At 40.7% G+C, this 13,144-nt stretch overlaps 1 long non-coding RNA gene across 1 annotated transcript; it reads left to right on the plus strand.

Annotated features, from left to right (window-relative positions):
- The first annotated feature begins 337 nt into the window (after positions 1 to 337).
- On the plus strand, positions 338 to 1,053 carry LOC145220091 (uncharacterized). The gene is made up of 2 exons (XR_013857991.1): positions 338 to 712; positions 803 to 1,053. It is a non-coding gene; the product is annotated as an uncharacterized LOC145220091 (long non-coding RNA).
- Positions 1,054 to 13,144: the final 12,091 nt, after the last annotated feature.

Genomic DNA, 13,144 nt, shown 5'->3' on the forward strand with positions numbered 1-13,144 from the left:
TGCAAACAATTTTTTTAGTGCAAATTTTTTTAGAAAGCCTTTTTGGTGTGCTATTACAGGGTGTGTCAAAATTTGTAAAATTGTGGAAATGTGATAAACCTATACATTATGCAGGCAATTGATTGTAAACCTTCGCCACTAAATAATTCAGTACTTTCTATAGTTAATAAAAATTATAATAACAAGCATGTTGTGGATTTAAAGTTAAGACGATTTTTTTGCACGTTTTCACATTTACATTCTGTCTGCAGCCTACTCTCTGTACAGTGTGCCAAAAACCAAAACGTTGGGGTTGTTTGTCTTAGCTGCACTGCAGGACATGTAAAATGTTGTTGTTACATCGCCATTGTACATATTATTATGTTTTCTATGTTTCCCGCCAGTAGCCTTGATTTCTATGTATGGCGCAGTGTTGTGCAACCTGATACATTGTCCGTCACACTATTGGTGATTGTGATGTCACAACTTAAGCATTGTTTATTGGTTTCACGTCTTGTAAGCGAAGTCGCCTCGTGTTTATTAGTGACTGGAACTTACAGCGTCTGCATGTGTTTTTTAACTGGTCAATTATGTTTGTTTTTTGTGTAACGACAGGAAAATTATGCTGTTTAGAAACTGAATCGTCCAATGTGTGACTTGTATATTTAGTGATCGACGTGAATTCCGCCGTCGTCCAACCCCGTGTTATTCTGAACCGAACTGTGTTCTTCCGGTAAGATTATTGTTGCTTAAAGTTTGCCATCCGTCACTAGTGTGATTAAGCGATGTTTATATGTGATGTTATTAGATGCTGTGTTTACAGACCTTCTACTGATCGCTTGCATTTAAACGACTCCAGTCCTTTAATAGTTTGGTAAGCGTAATGTCATTGAAATTCTGTCTCTTGCCTTGTCTTAATTTGAACATGTTTGCAGAAACCGACTTTTGACCCTTGTACTCGCCGTGCTGCCATACTCTCGAGCGCCATCTATCGGCCATATTGTAGAATAAAAGAGTTCGTTATATAGCTCTTGGCGTCTTGGAGTTAGAGCGCAAGGAAAGGCGCGTTAAAGACAGTTTTAGGAACACAAGCGATCGCCCCTGCTGTGCTGTCTGGAGGCGCATGGAGTCACGCCTTTCAATAACAAAAGACAGCGCAACAGTTGTGTTGTTTTACATTAAAGCTTGCTAATAGGCTTCATTGTCAAGAAATTAATACATTGTGGCGACAACTGGGTGTTTTCCCCAACTGCGTTAACCAGTCATGCGTAACCGAACCGCACAATACGTCACGTGCCTTTTTCTATTTGCAACGTGTTTTGTCTCGCCTATTCTGTCTTGTGTCATTCGATATTTGAACTCGCGCAAATAAACAGCGCTACAGTGGTGACCCCGACGTGATCAACGCGAGCTGATGACTCGCGCTTACTTTCCTCGTTCAAGGGAACAATTGCAATTCCCTATCCCTAGCACGACCGGGGTTCAGCGGGTTACCCGGACCTTTCGGCCAAGGCGAGCACACGCTGATCCGGTCAGTGTAGCGCGCGTGCGGCCCCGAACATCTAAGGGCATCACAGACCTGTTATTGCTCAATCTCGTGTGGCTAAACGCCACTAGTCCCTCTAAGAAGTTAAACGCCGACCGATCGGGTCACGTAACTAGTTAGCAAGCCAGAGTCCGTTCGTTATCGGAATTAACCAGACAAATCGCTCCACCAACTAAGAACGGCCATGCACCACCACCCACAGAATCAAGAAAGAGCTCTCAATCTGTCAATCCTCACTGTGTCCGGGCCGGGTGCGATTCCCCGCATCCAGGACTTTTCTGCGCATTTAACAGGTGCCACAATTTTTTCAAAAATAGACTTGGTTCGTGGTTATCACCAAGTGCCTGTTGCGCCAGTTGATGTACCAAAGACTGCTGTAATTACCCCATTCGGTTTGTTCGAATTCTTGCGTATGCCATTTGGATTAAAAAACGCAGCACAAGCTTTCCAGCGTTTAATGGATTCCGTTTGCACAAATTTACCTTTTGCTTTTGTTTATCTTGACGATATTCTTGTGGCCAGCAAAACTTCAAGAGAGCATATTGACCATCTACGACAACTGTTCAAAAGATTAGACAGCCATGGTCTTATTATTAACACTGCGAAGTGCAGGTTCGGGCAGACACAAATTGATTTTCTTGGACATCAAGTTAATGTCCATGGGGCCAAGCCCTTGCCGGAAAAAGTGGAGGCAATACGAAGATTCAAACGCCCAACAGCAATTGCAGGTTTACAGCAATTTAGTGGTATGATAAATTTTTATCATCGATTCATACCATCAGCTGCTACCATAATGTTACCCATATACAAAGCTCTGTCTAATAAGCCAAAGGATTTGACGTGGACAGAAAGCCTTCAGACCGCTTTTGATGAAGCTAAAGACGCACTTGCAAATGCTACGCTACTTAACCACCCAGGGCTCGAGGCAAAAACCGCTTTAACTGTGGACGCTTCCCAGTTTGCTGTTGGCGCAGTTTTGGAGCAGCAAATCGACAGTCAATGGAGACCTTTGGCGTTTTTTTAGCAAATGCCTACGGCCAGCTGAGCTTAAGTACAGCACCTTTGACCGCGAGCTGTTGGCATTGTATTTGGCTGTCCGCCATTTTAAATATTTTTTGGAAGGAAGATCTTTCACCGCGTACACGGACCATAAACCACTCACATTTGCCATTCATAAAGCTACAGATCCGTGGTCAGCACGTCAGCAACGACACCTTTCATACGTTTCAGAGTTTACCACTGATATTAAACATATCAATGGTAAAAACAACCCTGTTGCTGATGCACTCTCCAGGTCCTTGCTCGCAAGTGTTTCCGACTGTGTTAATTTTGATTACAAGTTATTGGCTGCAGCCCAGCAAGAAGCTCATGACGAGATGCAAGCTTACCGCACCTCTATTACTAAGCTGAAGTTCAAAGATATTGCTTACGACCACGAAGGAACTATTATTCTCTGTCATATTTCTGGCAGGAATCCTCGACCATTAGTTCCTCAAGCTTGGCGAAAACGCGTTTTTCATGCAATCCACGGACTGTCACACCCCTCCATACGGGCCACAAGCAACTTAGTTGCATCAAAGTTTGTGTGGCATGGAATGCGACGAGATGTTAGTACATGGGCGAAGCAATGCTTGTCGTGTCAAAGGGCGAAAATTCAGCAACACATTCGCGCTCCATTGGCTGAATATCCACCCACAGCGACACGTTTCAGTCACTTGAATATAGATATAGTAGGACCGCTGCCGCAATCACAAGGATATACCTATCTCCTTACAATTGTCGACCGTGTTACTCGATGGCCAGAAGCCATACCGATGAAGGATCAAACGACAATGACATGTGCTAGAGCCTTCATTAGCAACTGGATTGCCCGATTTGGCATTCCAGCAGATATTTCTTCAGATCGTGGGGCGCAATTCACTTCAGAACTGTGGTCAATGATGAATCAGCTTTTAGGCATTAAGCTTCATAAAACCACGGCTTTCCACACGCAAGCAAACGGCCTCGTGGAACGATTTCATAGACACTTAAAAAGTGCTCTCATGGCCCGTATGAGCAGTTCAAATTGGCTTGATGAGTTACCATGGGTACTTCTAGGAATTAGAACCATACCTAAAGAAGATTTACAAGCATCGTCCGCTCAGCTTGTATATGGTGCGCCGATACGGATACCGGGAGACATCGTTCCACTGAAGAATCCTTCATCGGATTTAGCAACACTTCTCCCTACTCTAGAAGACACCATTTTAAAGCAGGCTCCGATCCGTATGTCCCGCCATGGTCTAAAAAAGTCAGCTATTCCAGCTAATTTGTCAACAACAAAGTTTGTGTTTATCAGAAAAGATTCCCATCGTCCGCCATTAACGCCGCCATATGAGGGTCCCTACAAAGTCATTGAGACCGGCGCAAAGTCTTTCATAGTGGATTTGGGTGGGCGACCACAAACCGTTTCGGTTGACAGACTCAAACCAGCACAGGTCGGTTTAACTATGCCTGTTCAGGTTGCACAACCTCCAAGAAGAGGACGGCCCCCGAAGAAAAACGCATGCAATGCCTTCGCGAGAATGCGACCAGACGTCAACCATTGCAATCATTATTGTCGCGCATTGTACGATTCTGGAGGGGGGCTGTGTGGCGACAACTGGGTGTTTTCCCCAACTGCGTTAACCAGTCATGCGTAACCGAACCGCACAATACGTCACGTGCCTTTTTCTATTTGCAACGTGTTTTGTCTCGCCTATTCTGTCTTGTGTCATTCGATATTTGAACTCGCGCAAATAAACAGCGCTACAACATCACACTTCCTATTATTGTTTAGTTTAAAATAAAGGTCCAATACTTTAACTACCCCTTGTGTTAACTTCTCGAAAAAAAATTGAATTGTCCGTCACACCGAACTATTTTGCTTTATAATGCCAAAGTGAAGTATTTTGCTATTTTGCTTCATATTGTCAAAGTGAAGTAGGTAAACCGACACATATATTTAATTCAAGTCCCGAAAATTCAAATAAATAAAAAACGCTTTTATTTGCGCCCTATTAGTAAGTACCGTATTTGCTCGCTAAGCCGCGGCTTAAATTGTTTTTTACCTGCTGTTTGTGCGGCTTATAATCAAGGGCGGCTTATAATCGAGGGCGGCTTACATTTTATTTTATTTCGAAATTATTTCTACACTTCAACATTTTGGTTTATTTGAGGTTTAAATTCGTATGCATTTACAGATTGTACGTCGATACATGTTCTGTTGGGAACAGTTATCAACGTAACTAACAAATATGAGCTAATAGTTATACTATGGAACAACAGAAAGATGTATTTTGAAACAATAGTATCTAAAATTCCAGCGTGCGGCTTATAATCGAGGGCGGCTTATAAACGAGGGCGGCTTACAATCGCCTATGACCCTCGGTAATTAAATTTCAGGCAAATAGCGTACAATCATTTATCTATGTATAAGAACAACGTTTTCAAATCAGAAACCCGTGCACAGCGATAACACAAACCGTTTTGCCGGTTCAAGCTGCTCGACACGCAGAAAAAAGCTCGGCAGCCGATCGTTTGCTCATTTCTCCAATACATGAGGTTCAGCTACTAACAAAAGAACTCACGGCAAAGGCCTTCTATTTTCCGGTAGGTGGCGCAGCGAAGCATAGGCGTTTGCAATGACAATAATGGCTTAGTCAGCAAAAATTTTAGTTAGTCAAAATTATAGACAAGCATTTTACGTACCGTTGCATGGCAAGCAGTTACACTGGGCATTGTATACACCACAAGAACCATCTGGACATTCAACCATGTGGTTTGGACAGTCTTGTGCAGTGCCTGTCAATCAAAGACGTAACAGTTAAGTTTTATATACTACCGAGAAATCGACCTTTACAATAGTTATGGTTTTGTTACTGTGATAATTTAAACGTTGCACAATTAAATCAACCCTCAAAGCTCGATAATTTTGACGCCTTGTGTTCGCAAGGTCGTGGGTTCAAATCTTAGCTATAGTGGTTGTTAAAAAAAATTAGTCACCACATAAGTTTGCTGGGAAAAGAATTTTTAGGCAAACGCAGGTTATAAAGCTTCGAAAACTATTTTCGATTGGTTCAGGTAGTATTAGGCCGTCCAATTTAATTTTGTTGGCACTCGTCGTGTAATGGATGTTCCACTCATACCATTAAACAAAAACTAATTAGGACAAAAAAGTAAAATTATTGAGGCATAGCAAGGTTATAGAATTAGAATGTGGGTTATTATGACGCATAAGTGATCATAATTAGTGTGTTCCTAAACAACTTAAAGTTCATCTTGCAATATGACTGGAAATTTATTTATCTCTTACCGTATTTTATAAAGAAGATGGCAAAAATAGTCAGTAACTTCCAGTTGAAAATTGACATAGTTTTAGTTTTAATTAACATACATAACAATTGACTGTACTTATTTAGGTATCATGAAAAATAACATTACTACTGGTATCAGACAACTACATGCATTTTTAAGTATTCAAGTTATCTACTGAACATCTGTGGTTAACGATACCAGCACCACCACTATATTAAACCACACACATTACTGTGGAGATACAAAACTGGTACCTGGCTTAATCCAATGCATCGTTTAACAACGGATGCTAAATCAGGAAACCGTATTGTGATCGTAAAACAATTGTTAGTCACAATCCCGATAAAAATGCTTGATCGTATGCTCGTGTGTTAAACAACCCTTAGTTGTGCAACCTAAGTGTAATTTTCCATTTGAGGGTTTAAGCCCCTAGCCTAAGATGACCCACGTTCATACAGCCCCATTACAATCATGAGATTAATGATCGTAAATCCATTTCATCCTCTAAGATAGTCCAGTGATTTTTAACAAATTTGTCGTTCAACTGGTGTCAGTATTTAAATGCAACCTGGTGAACGAAACGCTTGTTCGGTATAGTCTAGTGATGAGAAAAACAGTCTTGCAAAACATTTTTGGCTCTAAGATGGCCAAGAGCATAGTATAACCGCCTTGAAATTGTAAGGTTGGTGGTTTTATTCTAATTTCTGGCTCTAAGATGGTCAGTGTTGGCACAAGCGCATTAGTGGTTTGTGATTTTCTGGATCTAAGGTGGCTCAAAGTATGGTGCATCCGCATTGCAATCGTAAGATTGGTGGTTCGAGTTTCAGCTTAACTTAAAGAAGACACCTTAACTCAATTTAACGAAGCAGAAACGATTGAAGACCATTTTAGAGCTTGGAGCTATTTAACTGTTTAAAATCTACTTAAAACTTACATTTATATTTCATGCACATTGCAAGTACGAAAGTCACTATATTTAAACGATTTTCAAGACAAAATAAAGGTTTGTTGGGGCATACCGACATTACAACATCATTGGTCTATTGAGCATACCTGTAGGTATTATTTCGCAACAGCTTGAAACAGAACGTAACGGTTGCGTAATACACCGGCAAGCTGCAAGCTCGGGTGACTGGCATCTAATTGCTGTCGAGCGCGCAACGATTTCCGCGCACACATCGCGTATTGTTATACGACCCTGTGTTAGTAGCTGCATGTTGTTAATATACCACCCGATGCATTATAATATGCATCATATAAGGGTACTGAATGATTTTCCAATTAAACTGAAAACCGAAAAACTTACATTTTTGTGACTTCTTCTGGGGATCTCAAAGATTGTGGGTTCGAATCCCAACCAATGCTTGCTTTGGAAAGCTGTGTTAACCTGGAAAAATATGTTTGAGTTTATTTCAACTGTACACAAATTATAGAAAGTAAACAGGAACCAAAACGTATTTAACTAAACCATTCGTAACCTCTGTTTTCTGAAACTTATTCTAGAGTAAGAAATGGGGTTAGAGCCACTATTTTCTGAGGTTAGTGATTCTAACATCATTCCTTACTCTTTAGATGGTCCAGTGGTTAGTACATTTGCATTGCAATCAAAAGATTATTGGATCAATGGTCCAGTGGTTAGTACATCCATCAATGGTAAGGTAACTTTTTGGTTTAAATCCAATTTCGATGTCTAAGCTAACCTAACCGTTAGTGCAAATGCTTTGCATTAATAAGGTTAGTGGTTCTAACCCTATTTCTGGCTCTAAGATGGCCCAGAGTAAGGTACAACCGTATTATAATCGTTGGTTGGTGGTTTAAATTCCAGCTCAACCTGTTAGAAGTCGCAGAAATGAGCAAATACGTGTTATACACTCCTCGAAGCTCATAGCTATTCGAGTAATTGCATGACAAAAAGTTGTTTATAGGGATATAGAAATTATAACATCACTGGTTGATGGGACATAACTGTATGGATTATTTCGCAACAGCTAGAAACAGAATGTAACGGTTGAGTAATACACCGTCAAACTGCATGCTCGGGTGACTGGCATCTAATTGCTGCCAAACGTGCAACGGTTTCCTCGCACACATCGCGTATTGTTATACGACCCTGTGTTAGTAGCTGCATGCTGTTAATATACCACCCAATGCATTACAGTATGCAACACATAAAGGTACTGAATAATGTTTCAGTTAAACACCTAAATCGCCAAACTTACATTTTTTCATGCGAGATCCTAAATATTGTGGGTCAAATCCCACTCAATAGCCGCTTTAAAAACAGCTGTGTTAGCTTGGAGAAAATACATTTGCGTTTACTGCGACTGCCAATAACTTATCGAAAAAAGTAAAGCCATTTTGTTACGTCACTCACACGCAAGACTATAAGTGTTAATTGTGCGCAAACAATTGCCTTCTTTGTTACTTGTGACTTAATATACAAGCATTGCTCGTAAGATGAGAACTATACCACTTAACAGTCGCATCACGAGATTTGAAATTGGATTGTAGAAAGGCCATATCTTGGTACCCCTATAAAAATCGCCTCGCGGACTATTTTGAAAAGACGGCGCTAGGGCATGTGAGAAATGCGGCCCGCGTGAATCATTAATCCGGCTCGCTGTGAAAAAAGTTTGGTGACTCTGGGTAAGTGCATCCGAATTTTAATTAAAAGGTTGGTGGTTCTAATTTCAATTCCGACTCCAGGGTGGCACAGTGGTTAGTGCAACCCCCCCGCAAAGTTGGTGGTTTAAGCTCCAGCTCAACCATTACCAGTGTACAAAGTGCCGATGTTGTCCATGTGTGATAATCTGTATTACGGTTGGTAATTCTTGTCCCAATTCATTCTCTAAGATGAAAAGGTGGTTAGTGCAACCCCTTCACAATCGCAATATTGTTAAATCCGGTTTAGGCCTTTAAGATGGCCCATTGGCTGGTGCACCCCCTTGCTTACGTAAGATGACCCAGGGGTTATTGGAACCGCCTTAGTCGCAAGGTGGGTAGTTCAATCTAAAATTTACCTATAAGATTGCACATTAAAAACTATAACCGTCTAGTAATTGAGTCAGTTACGTTTTTTCAAAACCTAGTGCTAAGCGAAATCACCTAAGAATTGTGGTAGACTCACATAGTCTAAACCAGGGGTCACCAAACTACGGCCCGCGGGCCGGATTTGGCCCGCGAAGTCATTTCATCCGGCCCGCGACCGCATTTTTTGGTTTGCCAAACCGTATTGATAACATTGTAACATTCAAAAATTAATCTGGTCCTTGCAAAAGTTTTCCTGTGGCGATTTGTAGAATTAATATTACCTTGTTTCATATGATAACGTAACTTGGCGCATCTAGAAAAATCGCTCCGCGGGCTAAGTTTGAAAAGATGGACATGTACAAGGACATGTAACCTATGCGGCCCGCGCAAATCATTTTTAAACTTATCTGGCCCGCAGTGAAAAAAGTTTGGTGACCCCTGGTCGAGATTATGCTACGAATCCCAAACAATGGCTGTTTTAGGCAAAAGCAGTGTTAGCCTTGGGAGGAAATTTGTTTTTGTTTATTGCATATTGCCCAGCTTTTGGTGCGTAAGCTTGAACCAAAAGGCTTTCAACACCAGTGTTTTTGTTATTAATCTCTGTTGCCAATTTTTATCATGTGAATTTCATCGCTCTTAATCCCTTGCCAGGGGCGGCTCGTGCTAGGGTGCTGCGGAGCTGCAGCACCCCCTAGACATTTTTACTTAATACACCTACCATAATATTACAAATAACTTTCATTATTTTTATTTTTTGTTCCTTAGCAATATATAATAAGCATAATTTCCGCCCTAATCACCTTTTTTCTCATTAAAAAAATTTTTTTCTTTTGGAAACACTAATGTATATCTATGCTGGAACTGCAGCTCCAGTTTTCTGACGTTTCATGACGTTTTGCGGTTCTGGGCATGCGCACTTTGAAAAGCTACATGCTGGGCGAAATAGGAACCAGGGTGCTGCGGCTCGCGCAGCTCCACCAATCACGTAGCGTGTGACCTGGGCACCCGGAAGTAGTTGTCTGTTCCGCGTTTATTGTGTGCCAAAGCAAATCACGTGTATCATCAGGTTTGACAATGAGTACAGAACGACAGTCATTCTTTTTTAACCATTTTTACAGTTTTTGATTGAAAGGTTAATCATGGCTTTTCAAGATTCTAATTCGGTGACTGTAAGTGAGCTTCAGCAACTTAAGTTTTCGCAGTTATCAAGTGCTGAAAAGGTAAGTATAAAGAAAAAAGGGTGTCCAACGCCTGATATTCAACTTTGTCAGCCAGGAATGAGACACAACAAGAAATATATACGCAGTTTTAATTCTGAATGGTATAAAAAAAAATGGCTTTGTGGTTGTGAAGTTAGAAATGCACTGTCCTGTTTTCCATGTTTGCTGTTTGGAGGTGATGAAAAATGCTGGACAAAAGATGGTTTTACAAATGTAGCCAAATAAGGTGAGAAAGCAGAAAAACATGAGAAGTCAAAGAAGCATGTGGACAATGATGTTTCACTTTCACTTTTGGGAACTGTAAATATTAAGGAAAAACTTAGTGAGTCGTATATAGACTTTCAATTATTGAACACAACAAAAAAGTGGAAAAAATAGTGAAATTTTGTCCAAAATAATAGACTGCATTTTGTTCTGTGAAAACTTTGAAACTCCCTCACGTGGACATGATGAAAAAGATGAGTATTGATATAATGGACATGTACTGTTTGTCTAAACAGTAGCTGCTAAATTGCTTCACAGGAAGTGTTTCTTAAGAATGAACATTCTACAGACAAGATAGTAGTGACCACCAAGCACATCCTATTGTTGACAAAGAAAAGCTAGTTATTGAAATGAAAATGTTTCTGTAGATCTGATGTTCATAATTACTTTGAAAATAATCTAGATGATGCTTTGACAAGTGAAATTACTAGGATGAAAAATCCTTTTTGCTGTTTCCATGAGTCCTTCAAAGGCAAAACAGTTTGGATGCAAACCTTTGTTAGGAACACCATTATTTCCAAAAGACTTGCACTTGCAGTGCTAGTGTAGGAGTTATTGGTCCTGATGACGTCGTACTTATTACTACAGAAGTATCTTTCGCTGTAAATGTTTTACACCCTTAATTCCTTGACTATCTGAGCTACTGCTTGTCTGAGCTTAGTCCGATATATTGGACGGCGTTGAACGTTAAAGTTGGTTTATTGAGTTAGCTAGTAGCATCGTCGATATTGTTAGAGCGAGAGAGAGAGAGGGGTAGTCTCTCATGTGAGAGAAAGCTTGTCTCTGATTCTCCTCTTGGTATCGTTACAACACACGTGAATATATATAGTGAGAAAGGTGACGATGACGTAACTGTACAGATGGTAAAAGGTGTTAAATAGCGACAAATGACAATCAAGGTCGAGCACTGATAAGGTGACGATGACGAAATACAACGTTCATGCAATCACAGTAACTCGTATGATATTTGCGCTTATTTGTTCTGTAATACACGGTACACCACACAGGCCACCCCGCCGAAAAGTGCTTTTCCGGAGAGCGAGTTTTTCGTGTGGTGGCATGTGGGTAGAGATGTATACAAATAAAATTTGTTTTGACATCTGGCTTGTGCTAGAAATTCGAATGTGTAAACAACTTAACGAGACATAGTACTTGGCAGGGTTGGCTAACGTACACGGTTTGGTGCGGGCAAAGTGAAAATGCACATGTGAAATTCTGGGGCAGTGCCTCCAACATGTGTTGACTGGCAGTGCGGTGCAATCTGCAGTCTTATGAAATGTGTCGCTTTGTCGGATGGTATAAAGTAAAGTAATGCCTGGCGACTAACAGCATTACTGCCTACGAGAGCGTGCTCGTGGTGAAATGTGCTCAAAATGAGCTAGCATCGGCGCTCAGTAAACGCTGGCGCGACTATGGCGCTTTGTATAAACAATGCCCTATGCGTTTAGCTTAAACACCAGAATTACCGCTAATACGAAGCATTCCCTCTGCATTTTTGCTTAGCACGTTTTAGCTAAATACAATTCGTTGATCGTATAGAATTACATTGCCATGTCAAGTCTAAAATCAATTTTGTACAGTACCAACCTATGGTAGTCATTATAGGAAAGGTCGTATAACAATATTGAGGAAGTCATTAGAGGTTTGGACATAACACAGGGTTAGGCGTTTTGACGTAGTCATAAAGGAGTTTTCTAACATAACACAAAGTTAGGCGTAGCTTAGTAATAAAACATGCATCAAAAATGAAACTTAACTTTTAGTGTTTTTAACAAACAACATCGTCATCGACGTTGTGGTTCACTTTGCTTTGTCGTCGGTCTTCTTTTTTCTTGTTCGCCTTCGTCATGTAGGTCTTTGTACTTCAGATCATATCGCTGATTGGTTGGTTGAAGTATCAGAAGGTATTGCGACATTTCGGTTGTTCCTCCGTAGGATGTCAACGAGTCAGCATTGTCCTCGGTATGTTGACTGACAGACATATCCACTTGATTGCGGACTGTCGTCTTATGGGTGAACTAAACCAACTGGCAAAATCGTCTTAAAAGCTGTTGATTCGAAACGGCCAAGGAACTGTAGGCGGACAGCTCAGAGCGTCGTAGTTGAGTACAGGGTCCGTCAAGATCACGTCGGGTTTGCCAATTTATGTAGGGGTTATTGGTCCTGATGACGTCGTACTTATTACTACAGAAGTATCTTTCGCTGTAAATGTTTTACACCCTTAATTCCTTGACTATCTGAGCTACTGCTTGTCTGAGCTTAGTCCGATATATTGGACGGCGTTGAACGTTAAAGTTGGTTTATTGAGTTAGCTAGTAGCATCGTCGATATTGTTAGAGCGAGAGAGAGAGAGGGGTAGTCTCTCATGTGAGAGAAAGCTTGTCTCTGATTCTCCTCTTGGTATCGTTACAACACACGTGAATATATATAGTGAGAAAGGTGACGATGACGTAACTGTACAGATGGTAAAAGGTGTTAAATAGCGACAAATGACAATCAAGGTCGAGTACTGATAAGGTGACGATGACGAAATACAAAGTTCATGCAATCACAGTAACTCGTATGATATTTGCGCTTATTTGTTCTGTAATACACGGTACACCACACTAGTACTACTAAATAGAAAAACAGTTTCTCAGTTGTCATTTGGAATCAAGGAAGAAGCTATCAATTATCATGCCCAAACTATAACTTTATGATTCATTTTGGTTGTAAAAAGGAAGCACAAGGTTTAATAATATGGTTTAAATTTAAGTGAGAGTGTTGTAAA

The sequence above is a fragment of the Phallusia mammillata genome, chromosome 3 (assembly GCF_965637545.1).
Source record: "Phallusia mammillata chromosome 3, kaPhaMamm4.hap1.1, whole genome shotgun sequence".
Taxonomy (NCBI): Eukaryota; Metazoa; Chordata; class Ascidiacea; order Phlebobranchia; family Ascidiidae; genus Phallusia; species Phallusia mammillata.